The sequence below is a fragment of the Camellia sinensis genome, chromosome 6 (genome assembly GCF_055761805.1).
Source record: "Camellia sinensis isolate YWXY chromosome 6, ASM5576180v1, whole genome shotgun sequence".
Classification (NCBI taxonomy): domain Eukaryota; kingdom Viridiplantae; phylum Streptophyta; class Magnoliopsida; order Ericales; family Theaceae; genus Camellia; species Camellia sinensis.
Window position 1 is genome coordinate 88752059 of NC_138966.1, and position 15715 is coordinate 88767773.

General features: G+C 33.0%; 1 long non-coding RNA gene across 1 annotated transcript; it reads left to right on the forward strand.

Moving 5' to 3' along the window:
• The first annotated feature begins 13440 nt into the window (after positions 1-13440).
• On the forward strand, positions 13441-15404 carry LOC145792762 (uncharacterized). Its single transcript, XR_014332615.1, has 2 exons — positions 13441-14481; positions 14923-15404. It is a non-coding gene; the product is annotated as an uncharacterized LOC145792762 (long non-coding RNA).
• The last annotated feature ends 311 nt before the right edge of the window (positions 15405-15715 follow it).

The window sequence follows — 15715 nt, forward strand, 5'->3', positions numbered from 1 at the left end:
CAATCAATTAGCTTTAATTCACCTAATCATCATGCAGTGTCTACAATAATCAAGACTATCCTCCACCGATAGCCCAAAGTAAATATTTCTAAACAGAAAATAAATGCATCAATAGATAAATTATCAATATTTTCAAAAGTGAGCGATTTATAAATCCAACTCTACCATTCAACCTCATATTACGCCAATTTCATCATTTCCATCCCAATTTCATAATTCCAATGAAAGTCATTAATTACACCAATGACCCAATAAAAACCCAAATATGGCATATTTCCCATTTTTTTTCCAATATTGACCCAATAGTCCAAATATCAACAATTAACATCACTAATCTCATTTTAAGACCCAAAATACACATGTATGGGTTAAAATAACAAAACCCCTCTTTTCAATATTCCAAATCTCAAACCCTAACTTCCCAAATCAAACCAATTATTCAAAATACCCAACATCTATGTCAAAGATCATAAAAATGAGTAGTTATCCCTACCTCAAGAGATGAAACCAAGTGGAGAAGATGACGAAATTCAAAATGCTCCAAACCTAAAGATTTTCGGATTGATAGGTAGCTCACACCAAGCTCTACACTTTATATAAAGGAACTAAGGTGGATGATCATTAGAAATAGATCAAACCTTAGAGAGAAGCTGTATTCTAGAGAGAGGTGCTCTCCAATAGAGGTTCTGAAAAGTAAGAGAGAGAAAGAATGTTGAAAAGTGATCCAAAAAGTGAAATCCTGAAGTGATATAAAAACAGGTCCGCTCGAGCGTGGAACTCCCCGCTCGAGCATCAAACACAGACTCATGCTCGAGCGTCAAAAGCGCCGCTCGAGCACCGGATGCACACTTCCAGAAGTTTTGCAGTTGATGGTCCTCACTCGAGCTTGAAAGTGGACGCTCGAGCGTCCAATGACCTGCAGAACGAAATACTGAGAGATGAATAATCACGCTCGAGCGTCAGAACGTCCGCTCGAGCAGAGAAGCAACAACAAGGGGCCCGCTCGAGCGTCGAAATCCCCGCTCGAGCGTAAAGGCCAAAATCTGGGCAACAACTTTTGGTTTCTAAACACAACCAATCTGTTCCAAACCTGCCCAACACAACCTAAGACTCAAATGCAAAGAGTAAAGGATGAAAATGAGAATAAGACAACAATACAACCACGGAACCAAGTCCGAAATACAATAAACAAAGAAAGGGAAAAACCGGGATCGCTATATTTAATAACATATTTTCTCTCTCCCAATTAATTCCTTTCACTTGCTTTTAATAACATATTTTTTTGGATAGTATCACATCCACTAAACATTAATATCCTCATTAATGTTATATCATTATTATTGGTCCCATCTATTACGGTAGTGTTATATACATACTAGCTAATGTATCAATACTAGTTATGATATTATTATTGACCCCACTCATTATACAAATTACAAATACTAAAAACATCTTAAATTATGCCATCTTAAATTATGCCGCATCATCAATTAGTACACTAGTTAGTACATTAAATAGTACATATAACATTATTCCACATATTATACAAATTACAAATACCCAAAACCTCTAAAATTATGTCACATCATCTATTAGTATATTAGTTAGTATATTAATTGGTACATATAACATTATTCTATTTTCTCTCTCCCCTATTTAATTCACTTTTTTTTTTTTTTTTGGCTACTGGTGTTCCACACGTGCTATGCAGAGATTGTGTTTATATATATATATATATATGAATTGTGATTTTTATTTATTTATTTTTTTTACACAGAAGAAGGAATATAAAAAATACAACATATCTTCGATCAATTATTTTATGTTTGTTTTTATTCAAAATTTAAAAATAATGTACTGGTAAAATTTATAACTAAGGAGCATTTTGGGAAGTTGGTAAAATTTGACTTTTTGGCTTTTTTAGTTTATTTTGTCTTTTTGTAAGTAAAAAATGTGAAAGGTGATGTGACCCAAAATTGGTAAAAAAACTAAAAGCTAACTTTTTACCCTCTTCTCAAAAGACCCCTAAATTAAGAAAAAATTTATTCCTAACGACATTTTTTACTCCTATATATATACTTAAAAAAAATAAACTTAAAAAATGAAGTCAATATAATATTATACATTAAGTAAAAAATATGATTAGCAATTATCCTTACATAAATTTACTATTTAAAAAGCATTTTATTTTGCTTGCTTATATTGTTAAACATTATATTATATCAAAAATCAAAGCTCCGAAAGTAAGCAAGCAAGCAAGCAAACAAGTAAGTAGAATATAATGTTTAACAATAGATATTTGAAAATTTACAACAAAATTTTAGAACTTTTCTCTTTGCTAAGAAAATTCTATTTGGTACTAGCTAAATAAAATGCTTTTAAAATAGTTTTTTTTTTAAAAAAAATTTGAAATTAAAACTATAGTAAATTTATGTAACCATAATTGCTAACCACATTTTTTTACTTAATGTATAATATTTTATTGACTATCTTTTTCAAGTTTATTTTTTTAAGTATTTATATAGAAGTAAAAAAATGTTGCTAGGAATAATTTTTTTTCTTAATTTAGTTACTATAAATTTTAGCCATACATTATTTTTAAATTTTGAATAAAAACAAACATAAAATATATTGATTGAAAATATGCTATATTTTTTTTTATATATTTTTTTGTGTGAAAAAAAAAATATATAAAAATCACAAGTCATATATATAAATAATTATAAACACAATCTGTACATAACACGAGTGAACACTAGTAAAAAAAAAACAGAAAGTGAATTAATTGGGGAGAGAGAAAATATGTTATTAAAAGAGCAATGCTTGGTAGTTCGAAAAGGGGGTTGGCTAAAATAGCTCGAAATTCGTCTTGCTGGTCATCCGGGCAAACGTCCAGGTGATCATCCGGCCGGCCAGTCGTCCGGCGAGAAGATTGACAACCGCAGTCGACAAAGGTGACAACCGCGGTAGACAAGTTTTCACTCGATCATCTAAGCAGACGTCCAGCCGGTCATCAAGCCAGACATTTGGCAAACACCCATTCGGGCCATTCGAGCCCTTCCTTTTTGGGCTACCAAGCATTTTTGGTTATTAAAAGCAAGTGAGAGGAGGGAGAATTTCAAACCGTCCATGAATTTTCTATTAGTTGAGAGTTTTTTTTAGTAATGATTGAGACCCCATCTTCATCCCATAAGATCTTCACAAGATTCTTATAAATTTGAACTACTCATAATGTGGATTTCACACATATGTGAGTGAATCCCACATATATATTGAGGGCCAAGATCACTTTAGAAATGTGGGTCATCCCCAAAGGAGTCCCAAACATTTTTCAATTTTTTTTCGATGTAGTCACTTGCTGACATAATCTGACTTCTTGTGTTTTGTCCATCTCTCATTGGTGGAAAGGTACACATGGCTGCCAGCGTGGTACTCCATACACCCAAAAAATTTCTCAAGAGGAGAGGGAGGGTGGGAATGGAGTATAGTCAATACACGCGAAAACAAGAGATTTTTAGGTTTCTAAAAAAATCGTGTCAAAGAGAGGAAAAGAAAAAGTGAGTTGTTTCACTTATATAAAGTGAATCTTAATAATGTAATATTGTATATACTTCAATTTAAGGCAGTTTAAATTTTAAAATTAAAATAACATTTAAAAATTTTAATTAATTAATTTTTGTATAAATTGGTTGGTCATTTGACCTAACCGATTAGGCTGAACCATTTTGGGTTTGACCGATTCGTCGATTTAATCGCGATTTCTCATACTGAATTTATTAATTTTAAACAATTAAAAAAATTTCCATTGGCTAATTTCCGTTTAACCATATAAGAATAAAATTCTAATTAGTTTATGATTTATTTTATAATTCCATATCGGGAGAAGAAGAAGAAAAAAATTGTTTCGTTATCTATCTATATATTATATAAGAAAAATGTGATTTTAGAGAGAAGCCTTTTAGGAGCTCCAAACCTTTATTATAAAATTATTGAGTTTTCTTAATTTTAAACAATTAAAAAAATTTCTGTTGGCTAACTTCTATTTACCTTTTATTTTATAATCTCACATCGAAAAATGAAACAAAAAAAAAGTGAATTGTTTCACTTAAATAAAATAAATCTTATGCTCCCATTTATATAAACAAAAAGAGATTTTTAGTGAGAAACCCTATAATCAATATCTTATACTCATTTTTTTTTTATTTTCTTAATTTTAAACAATTAAGAAAATCTCCATTGGCTAACTGCTATTTAAATTTTATTTTACAATCCCACATAGACGTTTTGATTTTAAAATAATTTTGTATGAGATTTTGAAACTCTCATAATATTTAATTTTAAAATAATTACAATTCTACATCAAGAAAAGAAAGAAAAAGCGAGCTATTTCACTTATATAAAGTGTTACAATCTCACATCAGGAAAAGAAAGAAAAAGTGAGTCATTTCACTTATATAAAGTGAATCTGATAAAGGGAGTGGAGGGAGAAACCTTTTAGAAGCTTCAAACCCTCATTCTAAAATTACTGAATTTTCATAATTTTAAACAATTAAGAAAATTCTCATTGGCTAGCTTCCATTTATCTTTTATTTTACAATTCCAAATCAGGAAAAAAAAAAGGAAAAAGTGAATTGTTTCATTTACATAAAGTGAATCTTATGCTCCAATTTATATAAATTATTAAATTTTCTTAATTTAAACAATTAAGAAGATTCTCATTGGTTAACTTCCATTTAACTTTTATTGTACAATCTCAAATCAGAAAAAGAACATTTATATAAGTAAAAGAAGCTTTTTAGTGAGAAACCCTATAATCAATACTATTTTTTGTTTTGATTTTCTTAATTTTAAACAATTAAAAAAACCTCCATTAGTTAACCTCTATTTAACTTTTATTTTACAATCTCACATAAACATTTTGATTTTAAAAATAATTTTATATGAGACTTTGAAACTCTCATAATATTTAACTTTAAAATAATTACAATCCCACATCAAGAAAATAAAGAAAGAGTGAGTTGTTTCATTTATATAAAGTGAGTCTTATACTCTCATTTAATATTATAGTATTGTGTATGTTTCAGCTTAAGATGGTTTAAATTTTAAAATAAAATTTAAAGGTTTTAGTTAATTAATTTTGTTGTACATTGGTTGGTCTTTTGACTTAGCCAATTAGGCTGAATCGTTTTCGGTTTGACTGATTCACTAGTTTAACCACGATTTTAGCTGTTTTATCAAAATATATTACTTAGATTTGTTTGATTTGAAATAAAAGACACCTGTCATCTTCAACCTAGAGTTCCAAATATTCAACCAGTAGCTTTTAAACCTACTCCTACAGTAACAAATTTTAATTTAAAACCTAAAAAGGATAATACAGAATTCATTGATACTCTTATTAACAAGATTAAAAGTCTTAATATAGGAGAATCCTCACAAGTTAATATGTTATCCAGAAATCATTTCTAGGAAATAGATGAAAATTATCAGAATTTAGATTTCCAACAGATATCTGAAATTCAGGCTAATTTTCTTCAAAATGAACCTTCTTCCATAAATAAAGTTAACTATGGAACAGAGGTTAACAGGCAAGCTTATACAGCTCCTAGCCGATTTTATTATTCCACACCAACACCTATGGATATTCTTTATGAGAAAGATTTCCTTCATAATCAGAAATCTTACCACAGTAGAACCATTTACGAATGGAATATTGATGGTCTTATAGAATACCAAGTATTTGAAGTTTGTCCACATATGCTCATGTTTGCTACTGTGTGTAAGCAAAATGAAAATACCGATCACCAAGTTGCCCGCTTTACTGTTAGTGGCTTTACCGGCTTACTTAAAGGATGGTGGGATAATATTCTAACCACTGCTCAAAATACTGAAATTCTAAGTTCTACTAGAATTAAAACCGATCCAGATACTAGAGCAGAAAATGTTGAACAAGATGCTGTTTACACATTGGTAAATAGTATCATTCTCCACTTTGTAGGAAATGTTTCCGGCATAGAAGATCGTAATAGAGAATTATTACAGAATTTAAGATGTCCATCTTTATCTCATTTTAGATGGTATAAAGATGTTTTTCTAATGAAAGTACATCGTAAGGCTGATGCTAATTCAAATCATTGGAAAGCTAAATTTATTAACGGACTTCCTACGCTTTTTGCTGAAAGAGTTCATAAGAAAATGCGAGATCGTCACAACCAATTAGCTATTCCATACAGTAGATATACCTATGGCCAACTCATAGGTTTAATCACAGATGAAGGTCTTGCTTTGTGTAATGATCTTAAATTACAACAACAGATGAAACATCAGCATCTTACACGAAGAAAAGAATTAGGTGAATTCTGCGAACAATTTGCCTATCCTAATAAAATACAATATCCTCATAAACAGAAAAGACATAAAAGCCATAAACCTTTCAAGTCTTATTCTCAAAAATCCAGAAAACATAAGTATGCTAAGCGACAGCTCCAGCAACAAATACCTTCTAAAGGTAAACAAAAATATTCCGGAAAGAAGCCATCTAAATCCACAATTAAATGTTATAAATGTGGCCAGATAGGTCATTATGCCAATCGTTGTAGATCTAAAATACAACAAAAGCTTAATGAACTATCATTAGATGACAATATCCAGCAGCAAATTCTCAGAATGCGTTCTGATGAATCAGATACTTCTTCTGATAATGAAGATGAAATTGCAGCTTTATATTCTTCAGATTCTTATGACGAATCTGATCATTCTACAGAAACTTGTGAATGCAAAAACCAGATTAATCAAATTTCTGATGAAGTCAACTATTGGAAAGCCATAGTTGAAATGAATGGACTTGATATTGGAGGACCCAGTATCAATGTTCTTACAGAAGAAGATTAGAAAATGATTAATATTGCTGATCATATATCTAATCCAGAAATGAAGTTAAAATTCTTAGAATTATGTTTACAGCAACAAAAGAAGGAAGAAATACTTCCTCCTCAACATTACAGTATGAAAGAAGTTTTTTAGCGACTTCAACCAGTTACTGAAGAAAAACCTTTAACTATCCAGGATTTAAAGATGGAAGTAAATGCTTTAAAAGTTGAAATTAAACATTTACAAACTTCCGATATTGCTATTAATTCTGAACTTAAAAGGATTAATAGTAAAATCCAAAATAAAGAACAAGGAATTGAATCCACTTCAGAATCTACAGAAACAAAAGAGCCTGATTATCTCATGCTCATGAGTACTGTTACTTTCTAGAAATGGTATATTCGTATAACCTTTATGATAAAACCTGATTTTATCATAAAAGATGCCATTGCTCTTGTTGATAGTGGTGCAGATATGAATTGTATTCAGGAAGGATTAATCCCTACTAAGTACTTTCATAAAACAACCCAATCACTTACAAGTGTAAGTGGTAATTCGTTATACATTCAGTATAAACTTCCAGAAGTTTTAATCTGTAATCAAGGATTATGTCTTCCCAATTCATTTGTTCTTATTAAGAACATGTCTCAAGCCATAATTCTTGGAACTCCATTCCTGTGTTTATTGATGCCAATTTCTAAAATTGATTCCATTGGCATACATACAACCTTAAATAATCAACCGATTATTTTTGAGTTTGTTACAGAACCCTGTACGAAAGAATTAGATCAAATCAAGGATCTAGTTAATTTCAAAGAAAAACAAATTAATTTTCTTCAAAAAGAAATTAGTTTTTTAACTACAGAACAAAGACTTCAACAGTCTTCTTTCCAACAGAAAGTAAAGTCACTAGAAAAAGAATTTCAAATTGAAATTTGTAGTGATGTTCCTAATGCATTTTGGGATCGCAAGAAACACATAGTTTATAGCGATCCCGGTTATCCCTTTGCTGTTCTGTTGTATTCCGGACTTGGTTCCGTGAGGTTCGTAGTGGTATCTGTCATGTTGTCGTCCTTTAAATTCCACTTGGTTGAGTTTTAGGATGTTTATGGGCTTGTGTTGAACAGGTGGGTTAAGCCTTGGTCTTTATCCTTGTTGCCCAGGTTTTTGGTGTTACGCTCGAGCGGGTTATTCTGCGCTCGAGCGGAGTTTGGTTTCTAGTCTAGCGCTCGAGCGGGTGTTCTGGCGCTCGAGCGGGTATTGCACACCTCTAGTATTTTCGGGTGTCTGCAAAACTTCTGCAGACTTGATTTTTGCGCTCGAGCGGATTTGTTTACGCTCGAGCGGTGGCGCTCGAGCGGGTCGTTGGACGCTCGAGCGGGTAGTACTTCCGGAGTATAAGTTCTGGGAGGTGGAAATCTGCGCTCGAGCGGGCTGGTTTTGGCGCTCAAGCGGAAGTGCTTTATTCTTGTGTCTTGGCGCTCGAGCGGGCCTTATTGCGCTCGAGCGTGTCCAGAGTTTTGTTCTTGGCGCTCGAGCGTCGTGTTCTCCGCTCGAGCGGACCATACGTATATGAGTTATCCGCTGGGTGATTTCAAATCACTTTTTGCTTTTCTTTCTCTCTCCTACTTTTTCTAAAAACCATTTTTGAGAACCTCTCTCTCTAGATACTCCCTTCTCTCTAGGGTTTGATCTAGTTAGAGTGTCTTCCTTCTCTTCGGCCTTTGTAAAAGTTGTGTTGATCGTCGAGGGCGTCTTTTTAATCTGAAAATTTTGGAATTTGGAGCATTTTGGTTTTAGTCTTCATCTCCATTGGAGCTCAAACTTTGAGGTAGGGATAACCTACTCCTTTCTATGAACCTTGTCTTTAAATTTTGGTATTTTTAGATGTTGGGGTTGGTTTGGTAGTTTGGTAAAAGTTTGGGGCACTTATGTAATTTTATAAAAAGTTGGGGTTTTTATTTATATAAAACCTAGATGCATGTTTGGCATGAGAAAGTGGAATTAATGTTGAGACATTAATGAAAATGGAACCTAAGGGTTGTAATGTGAATTATGGAAAATGCCCTAATTACATTGGTTAATTAATTTGCATAATTAATTATGAGACATGAAGAATTGATTTGGGAAGTCATGGGATAAAAGGGTGTAGTTGGATTATTTATCACTCACCTAGTTGGAATGTCGATTACATATCCATTGTTGCATTTATTTTCTATATAGGAATAACTGCTTTGGGCTATCGGTGGAGGATAGTCGTGATTGTTGTAGACAATGCATGATGATTAGGCAAACTGAAACTAATCACTAGAATGTGTCATTGAGATTGATGATTGAGAGAATACATTAAATTTATGTATTGTGTGATGATGTGTATAATTGTTGTTTATATGCATTGTGTGTGTTGGAGGAGATAGGGGATGTACTCCACGGTTTAGGGGAAGATAGGGGATGGACCTCTAAACCGGATGTGTTGGGAGGAGATAGGGGATGGACTCCATAGATAGAGCTCATATGCTTATCTATTAATGTGTTGACAGAGCTCATATGCTTGTCATTGGAAGTGTGATAGTGCTCGTATGCATATCTGTGGAAGTGATGATATAGCTTGTATGCTTATCTGTTGTTGTGTGATATAGCTAGTATGCTTATCTAATATGAAATGGGAAGTGTTTGATATGAGTTATTGTCTCATATGAGTTGTTTGGCCAGGTTCTGAGCCATGGATGTAATTTGAGAATTGAAAAGGAATTGGAAAATGAGTTGTAATATGAACTTGTATATCATGAAAATGTAATATGTGATAAGGGAAGGTACCAGTGTTGACCATCTATCAACTGCTAATCTTTTAGTCATTGTTCATATTTGGTTTAGTGTATTTCTACTGGGCTGTGGCTCACCCTATATGGGAATATCATTTTCAGGTACAGGTAGCATGCCACCTCCAAGGACATAGCTTGGGAGGCCAGAGGCAGACACACTTTTGTCGTTTTATTTTGATGTATTACATGTAATTCAAGCCAAGGGCTTAATGTGTAAATGAGTTAGTACTCTTTTGTTGTAACCAAGTGTTAACTTGGAAAGCTGTAAGCCTTTAGGGCATTTGCTTTTGTCGTTAACATGTAATACTTTTTGTAATGAAACTCTGATAAAATGAAGAATGTGGAACTTTTATATATCAATGAATGTCTTTATTGATGGGTTTTTAGTTATTTTTTTTTGAGGGCGTTACATAGTTTCTTTGCCCTATGAACCAGGTTATGATGAGCGGAAAATTCCAACCCGCGCTCGCCCAAGACAAATGAAAAAAGAGTATTTAGAACTTTGTAAATCAAAAATAAATACTCTTCTTCAGAAAAAGCTTATTAGGTCCAGTTGATCTCCTTGGAGTTGTACTGCCTTTTATGTTAGTAAAAATGCAGAGATTGAAAGAGGTGTGCCAAGATTAGTCATCAATTACAAACCTCTTAATGAAGCCTTACAATGGATAAGGTATCCAGTTCCTAATAAGAAGGACCTTTTAGACAGTCTCCAGGATGCAGTCATATTTTCAAAATTTGACATGAAATCAGGATATTGGCAAGTCCAAATTGCTGAAAAAGATAGATAGAAAACTGCTTTTACAGTTCCCTTTGGGCATTTCGAATGGAATGTTATGCCATTTGGTTTGAAAAATGCACCATCTGAATTCCAGCATATTATGAATGATATTTTCAATCCTTATACAGAATTTTCCATTTGCTATATTGATGATGTTTTAATTTTTTCTTCATCAATTGATCAGCATATGAAACGTCTTAATATTTTTAAGCATGTTATCATCAGAAATGGATTAGTGGTATCTGCATAAAAAAATGCAACTTTTTCAGATAACAATAAGATTTTTAGGCCATAACATTCATAATGGCACTATTATTCCAATTAATAGAAGCATGGAATTTGCATCTAAATTTCCAGATGAAATTAAAGATAAAACTCAATTATAGAGATTTTTGGGAAGTTTGAATTATATTCATGATTACTATCCTAACCTTGCTACCGATGTAGCAATTTTATATCCTAGACTTAGAAAAAATCTTCCACCATGGAATCCAGAACATACAACAGCTGTTCAAAAGATAAAAGCTAGAGTAAAAACTCTTCCTTGTTTATCTTTACCAAATCCAGCATGGAAGAAAATTGATGAAACTGATGCCTCTAGCCTTGGTTTTGGTGGCACACTTAAACAATTAAATCCAACTAGCAAAAAAGAAGAACTTTTAAGGTTTCATTCTGGTATTTGGCATCAAGCTGCCAAAAATTATCCAACTGTTAAAAAAGAATGTTTAGCCATTATTAAATGTGTTTTAAAATTCCAGGATGATTTATTAAATCAACATTTTTTAATTAGAGTTGATTGTTCTGCAGCTAAACAAATTTTCAAAAAAGATGTTGAAAATCTTGCCCAACAACAAATTTTTGCCGCGTGACAGGGTCAACTTTCAGTATTTGATTTTGTCACATAAACATTTTGATTTTAAAAATAATTTTATATGAGATTTTGAAACTCTCATAATATTTAACTTTAAAATAATTACAATCCCACATCAAGAAAATAAAGAAAGAGTGAGTTGTTTCATTTATATAAAGTGAGTCTTATACTCTCATTTAATATTATAGTATTGTGTATATAGCGACCCCGGTCTTTTCCCATTTGATTATTGTATCCGGACTTAGGTTCCGTAGATTCCGTCATTGTATAATTGTTGTTGTCATTCATCATTTTCTTATTTTGAGTCTTGGGTTGTGTTGGGAAGATTTGGAGCAGGTTGGTTGAGCTTAGGAACCAAGTCTAGTTGCCCAGATTTTGGCTTGTCTGCTCGAGCGGGGGTTTGGGCGCTCGAGCGGGGAATACACCCATCCAGTATGTCCTGTGTATTGTTAGCCGCTCGAGCGGGGGATTGGACGCTCGAGCGGAAAGTCGTGAGTGACGCTCGAGCGGGGAGTTGGGCGCTCGAGCGGGGACCTGTCTGCAAAAACTTCTGGGAGTGTGCATTCGCCGCTCGAGCGGGAGTTTGGCCACTCGAGCGGGAGTCTGTGAGTGGCGCTCGAGCGGGGGTTTCCACGCTCGAGCGGGGCGACTGGTATAAAAATCCGAGATCCGACTTTCTGGATGATTTTTCATCTCCTTTTTTATTTTAAAACCCTAGAATCGTCTTCTCCCTCTCCCTACACACCTTCTCTCTTAGGTTTGATCTACTTAGAGTGTATTTCTACCCTAAGTTCTTTGTTAAAAAGATAGAGTGGGTCGAGGGCTTCCGTTTAATCTGAACAATCTTGGGTTTGGAGCACTTTGGCTTTCGTCATCTTCTCCATTCGAGTTCTTTTCTTCAAGGTAGGGATTTCCTACTCCATCTTATAGGTTTTGTTCTAAGTTTTGGTATTTTGATATGTTGGGAATGCTTTGGTAATTTTAAAAAAAAACCCTAGTTGTATTAATAAATTAATTTGTATAATTTATTTAAGGAAATTGGGGAAATTGGTTAAATGCATGAAATTGAGGAATTCATTGATTAAATGGTGTAGTTGGATAATTAAAATCACTCGCCTATTGAATTGTTGATATATTTATTTCCAGTCTAGAAATAACTGTTTTGGGCTATCGGTGGAGGATAGTCGTGTTTGTTGTAGACATTGCATGTGGATTAGGAATAACTGAAACTAATCACAGTGGTTAAGTCATTAATTTTGACTACTGCATTAATACAAAAAATACGTGTATTGATTGAGCATTGCATTTGCATATATTGTTTTGTGTGGGAGGAGATAGGGGATGTACTCCACGGTTTAGGGGAAGATAGGGGATGGACCTCTAAACCGGATTTTGTTTGGGAGGAGATAGGGGATGGACTCCATTAGCATCACTTTTATGTGTGCTTATTTATATTGAAGTGTTTTATTGATACAACACTAAAATGTGTATCAAACTGGAAGTATGAAGTGTTTTGATTTGAGCCTGAGTCTCATCTGTTTGTTGACATGGATGAATGTGGATATATTATGTATGGTTCACCGTTGTAAGATTGGCCAGGTTCTGAGCCATATTGATAATGTTGGAAAGTAAAACATGTCTTAGGCATTAGTGTCATGAAACTGTATAATGAAGTAATTGATTATCTTGGTTAACCATCTATTGAATGCTATTGCTTTATTCAATGCTTATGTTTGGTTTAGTATATTTCTACTGGACTGTGGCTCACCCTTTATGGGAACATCATTTTTAGGTTCAGGTGATAAGCTACCTCCCAGGACTTAGCTTGGAAGGATTTGGATTTTGAAGATTATCTTTAGTTGTTTGTTTTTATTTAATAAATAATCAAGCCTAGGGCTTTATTTGTATTTGAGTTAGAACTCATATTTTGTATCTAAGTGTTGGCTTGGAAAGATGTAAGCCCATAGGGCATTTAATCTGATGTTACATGTAATGTTTTTATTTAGTAATACTCTGAAGAATGAATTAATAAATTGTTTTCTTTAAGTAATGCGTGTTGATGATATGCATATAATGGGTTTATTTTGAGGGCGTTACAGTGTATGTTTCAGTTTAAGATGGTTTAAATTTTAAAATAAAATTTAAAGGTTTTAGTTAATTAATTTTGTTGTACATTGGTTGGTCTTTTGACTTAGCTAATTAGGCTGAATCGTTTTCGGTTTGACTGATTCACTAGTTTAACCACGATTTTAGCTGTTTTATCAAAATATATTACTTAGATTTGTTTGATTTGAAATAAACTTAGATTGACCTTATTAAAAATTGAACGACTGAGATTGCTTAACTAGAAACGAACTACCTGTCCAAATAACTATTAACTTTTATTTTACAATTCCATATCAAGAAAATGAGGAAAAAATAAGTTGTTTCACTATATAAACCTTATGTTCCCATTTAATATTGTAGTGTTGTGTATGTTTTAGTTGAAGACAGTTTAAATTTTAAAATTAAAATAAAATTTAAAAGTTTTAATTAATTAATTTTTGTATAAGTTGGTTGGTCTTTTGACCTAACCGACAGGGTGAACTGTTTTTGGTTTGACTGATTCATTAGTTTAATTGTGATTTTAGTGGTTTTATCAAAATATATTGGTTAAATTTGTTTGATTCGAAATAAGTTAAAGATTGACCTAATTAAATATTAAATGACTAAGATTGCTTGATTCAAAATAAACTTCTCGCCCAAACAATTGTTAACTTTTAAAAAATTAAGAAAATTGCCATTGACTAGCTTCATTTAACTTTTATTTTATGGGAAATTACACAAAAAATCCCAGGGTTTAGTGCCTTTTTCAAATTAAACCCCAAGTTTCAAATTGTGACAATTTGTACCCCACTATTCCACCCGTGTTGCAATCCAAATCCCCCGTCCATCTCCGTTTCTATTAGTTAACGAAAAACTGATTTGGGCCCCAAAATTGCTCTAATCTTTATCATTTAGGGCAAAAGACACCTCTCTATTGCTATTTATAGCTCCATGCGACCCACTTGGTGATTCAACACGCGATTGAAGCCACGCGTCGAAGGAAGACAACAATTTCATAGTTGATTTTCCAAAAAGCTTTGGACTCTGAGATAGAGGTAAGAAATGGGTTCGTTTTTGGTTGTTTTATACGGGTTTTCCCCTTTCTTTTTCTCCATTGTTGACCTTCTATTTGTCTCCATTGTTGACCTTTTTTTTCTCTCTATAGTCGTGCAATTCCATTAGAATGGAAGACAAAAATGAGTGAAGGTAATAGCTGGGGTGGGAATAATTGGGGTGAGTTGACTCGTTGCAGCTGTGGGTTAAGAGTGAAGATCAGAACTTCGTGGACTCATGCTAATCCTGCTAGGAGGTTTTTGGGTTGTCCTAATTATGGAGTAAAGTGTATACAATTTTCCAGTGAAGTCAGTTAGCAATTTTTTAGTATTTATAGAAAATTGAGAATAAAGTAATATGTTCAATTCGAAGAAGATAACAACTGTATGGAAGATTCACCTAAAAATAATTGCTCATTTGTTTATGTTTGATTGCAATTACAGAAAAATGGGGCTTGTGGTTTCTTTTCCTGATACGATCTACCCACATGTGCTCGTGGTAGACAAGTGTTGCCAAAGTTGATGGATAAGGTTGCAGCACTAGAAGAATGTGTCAATGAGGTCGCACAATTAGAGGATGTTGTTCAATGTTATCATGCACGGCAGAAGTGGCTTGTCATTGCCTTGATTTCTACATTGCTTATGAATGGACTATTTGTACTCCAAAATAGTGCTTAGGCTTGCTATGTAATTGATAATATGTGTTTTGTCTGGGTACATTACTTCCACAATGTGTTTTGTAATTGCAATGCTTTTGTTGAACAATGGCAATGTCAATTGTGTTTGGTTTGAAATGGTGAAAATGTTTGTTATCAATTGCAATTGCAATTGCAATGCTTTTGTTTTGTAATGGGGAAATGCCTAGTGCATTGCTTTTGTTTTGTAATGGTCAAATGCAAATAAAATGTTAGGTTTGAAATGGTTTGTGAAATGCTTTTGTTTTGTAATTACAATGCTTTTGTTATCAATTGGTGAAATGGTTTTATAATGGTTTGTCCACTACAAGAAAAAGCATTTTTACCGACCACTTTTAGCTACCAAAACTAATTTAGTCGCCAAAAGTCACGGAATTGGCTACCAAAAATAATATTAGTCGGTAAAAGTCAACTTTTTAGCTACTAATTTTTTTTAGTAGGGGAATGTTGATTATTGGCTACTAAAAGAAATTTAGTAGCTAAAGATATTACAATTGGTGACTAAAACAATTTTTAGTAGCTAAACATATGACAATTGGCGA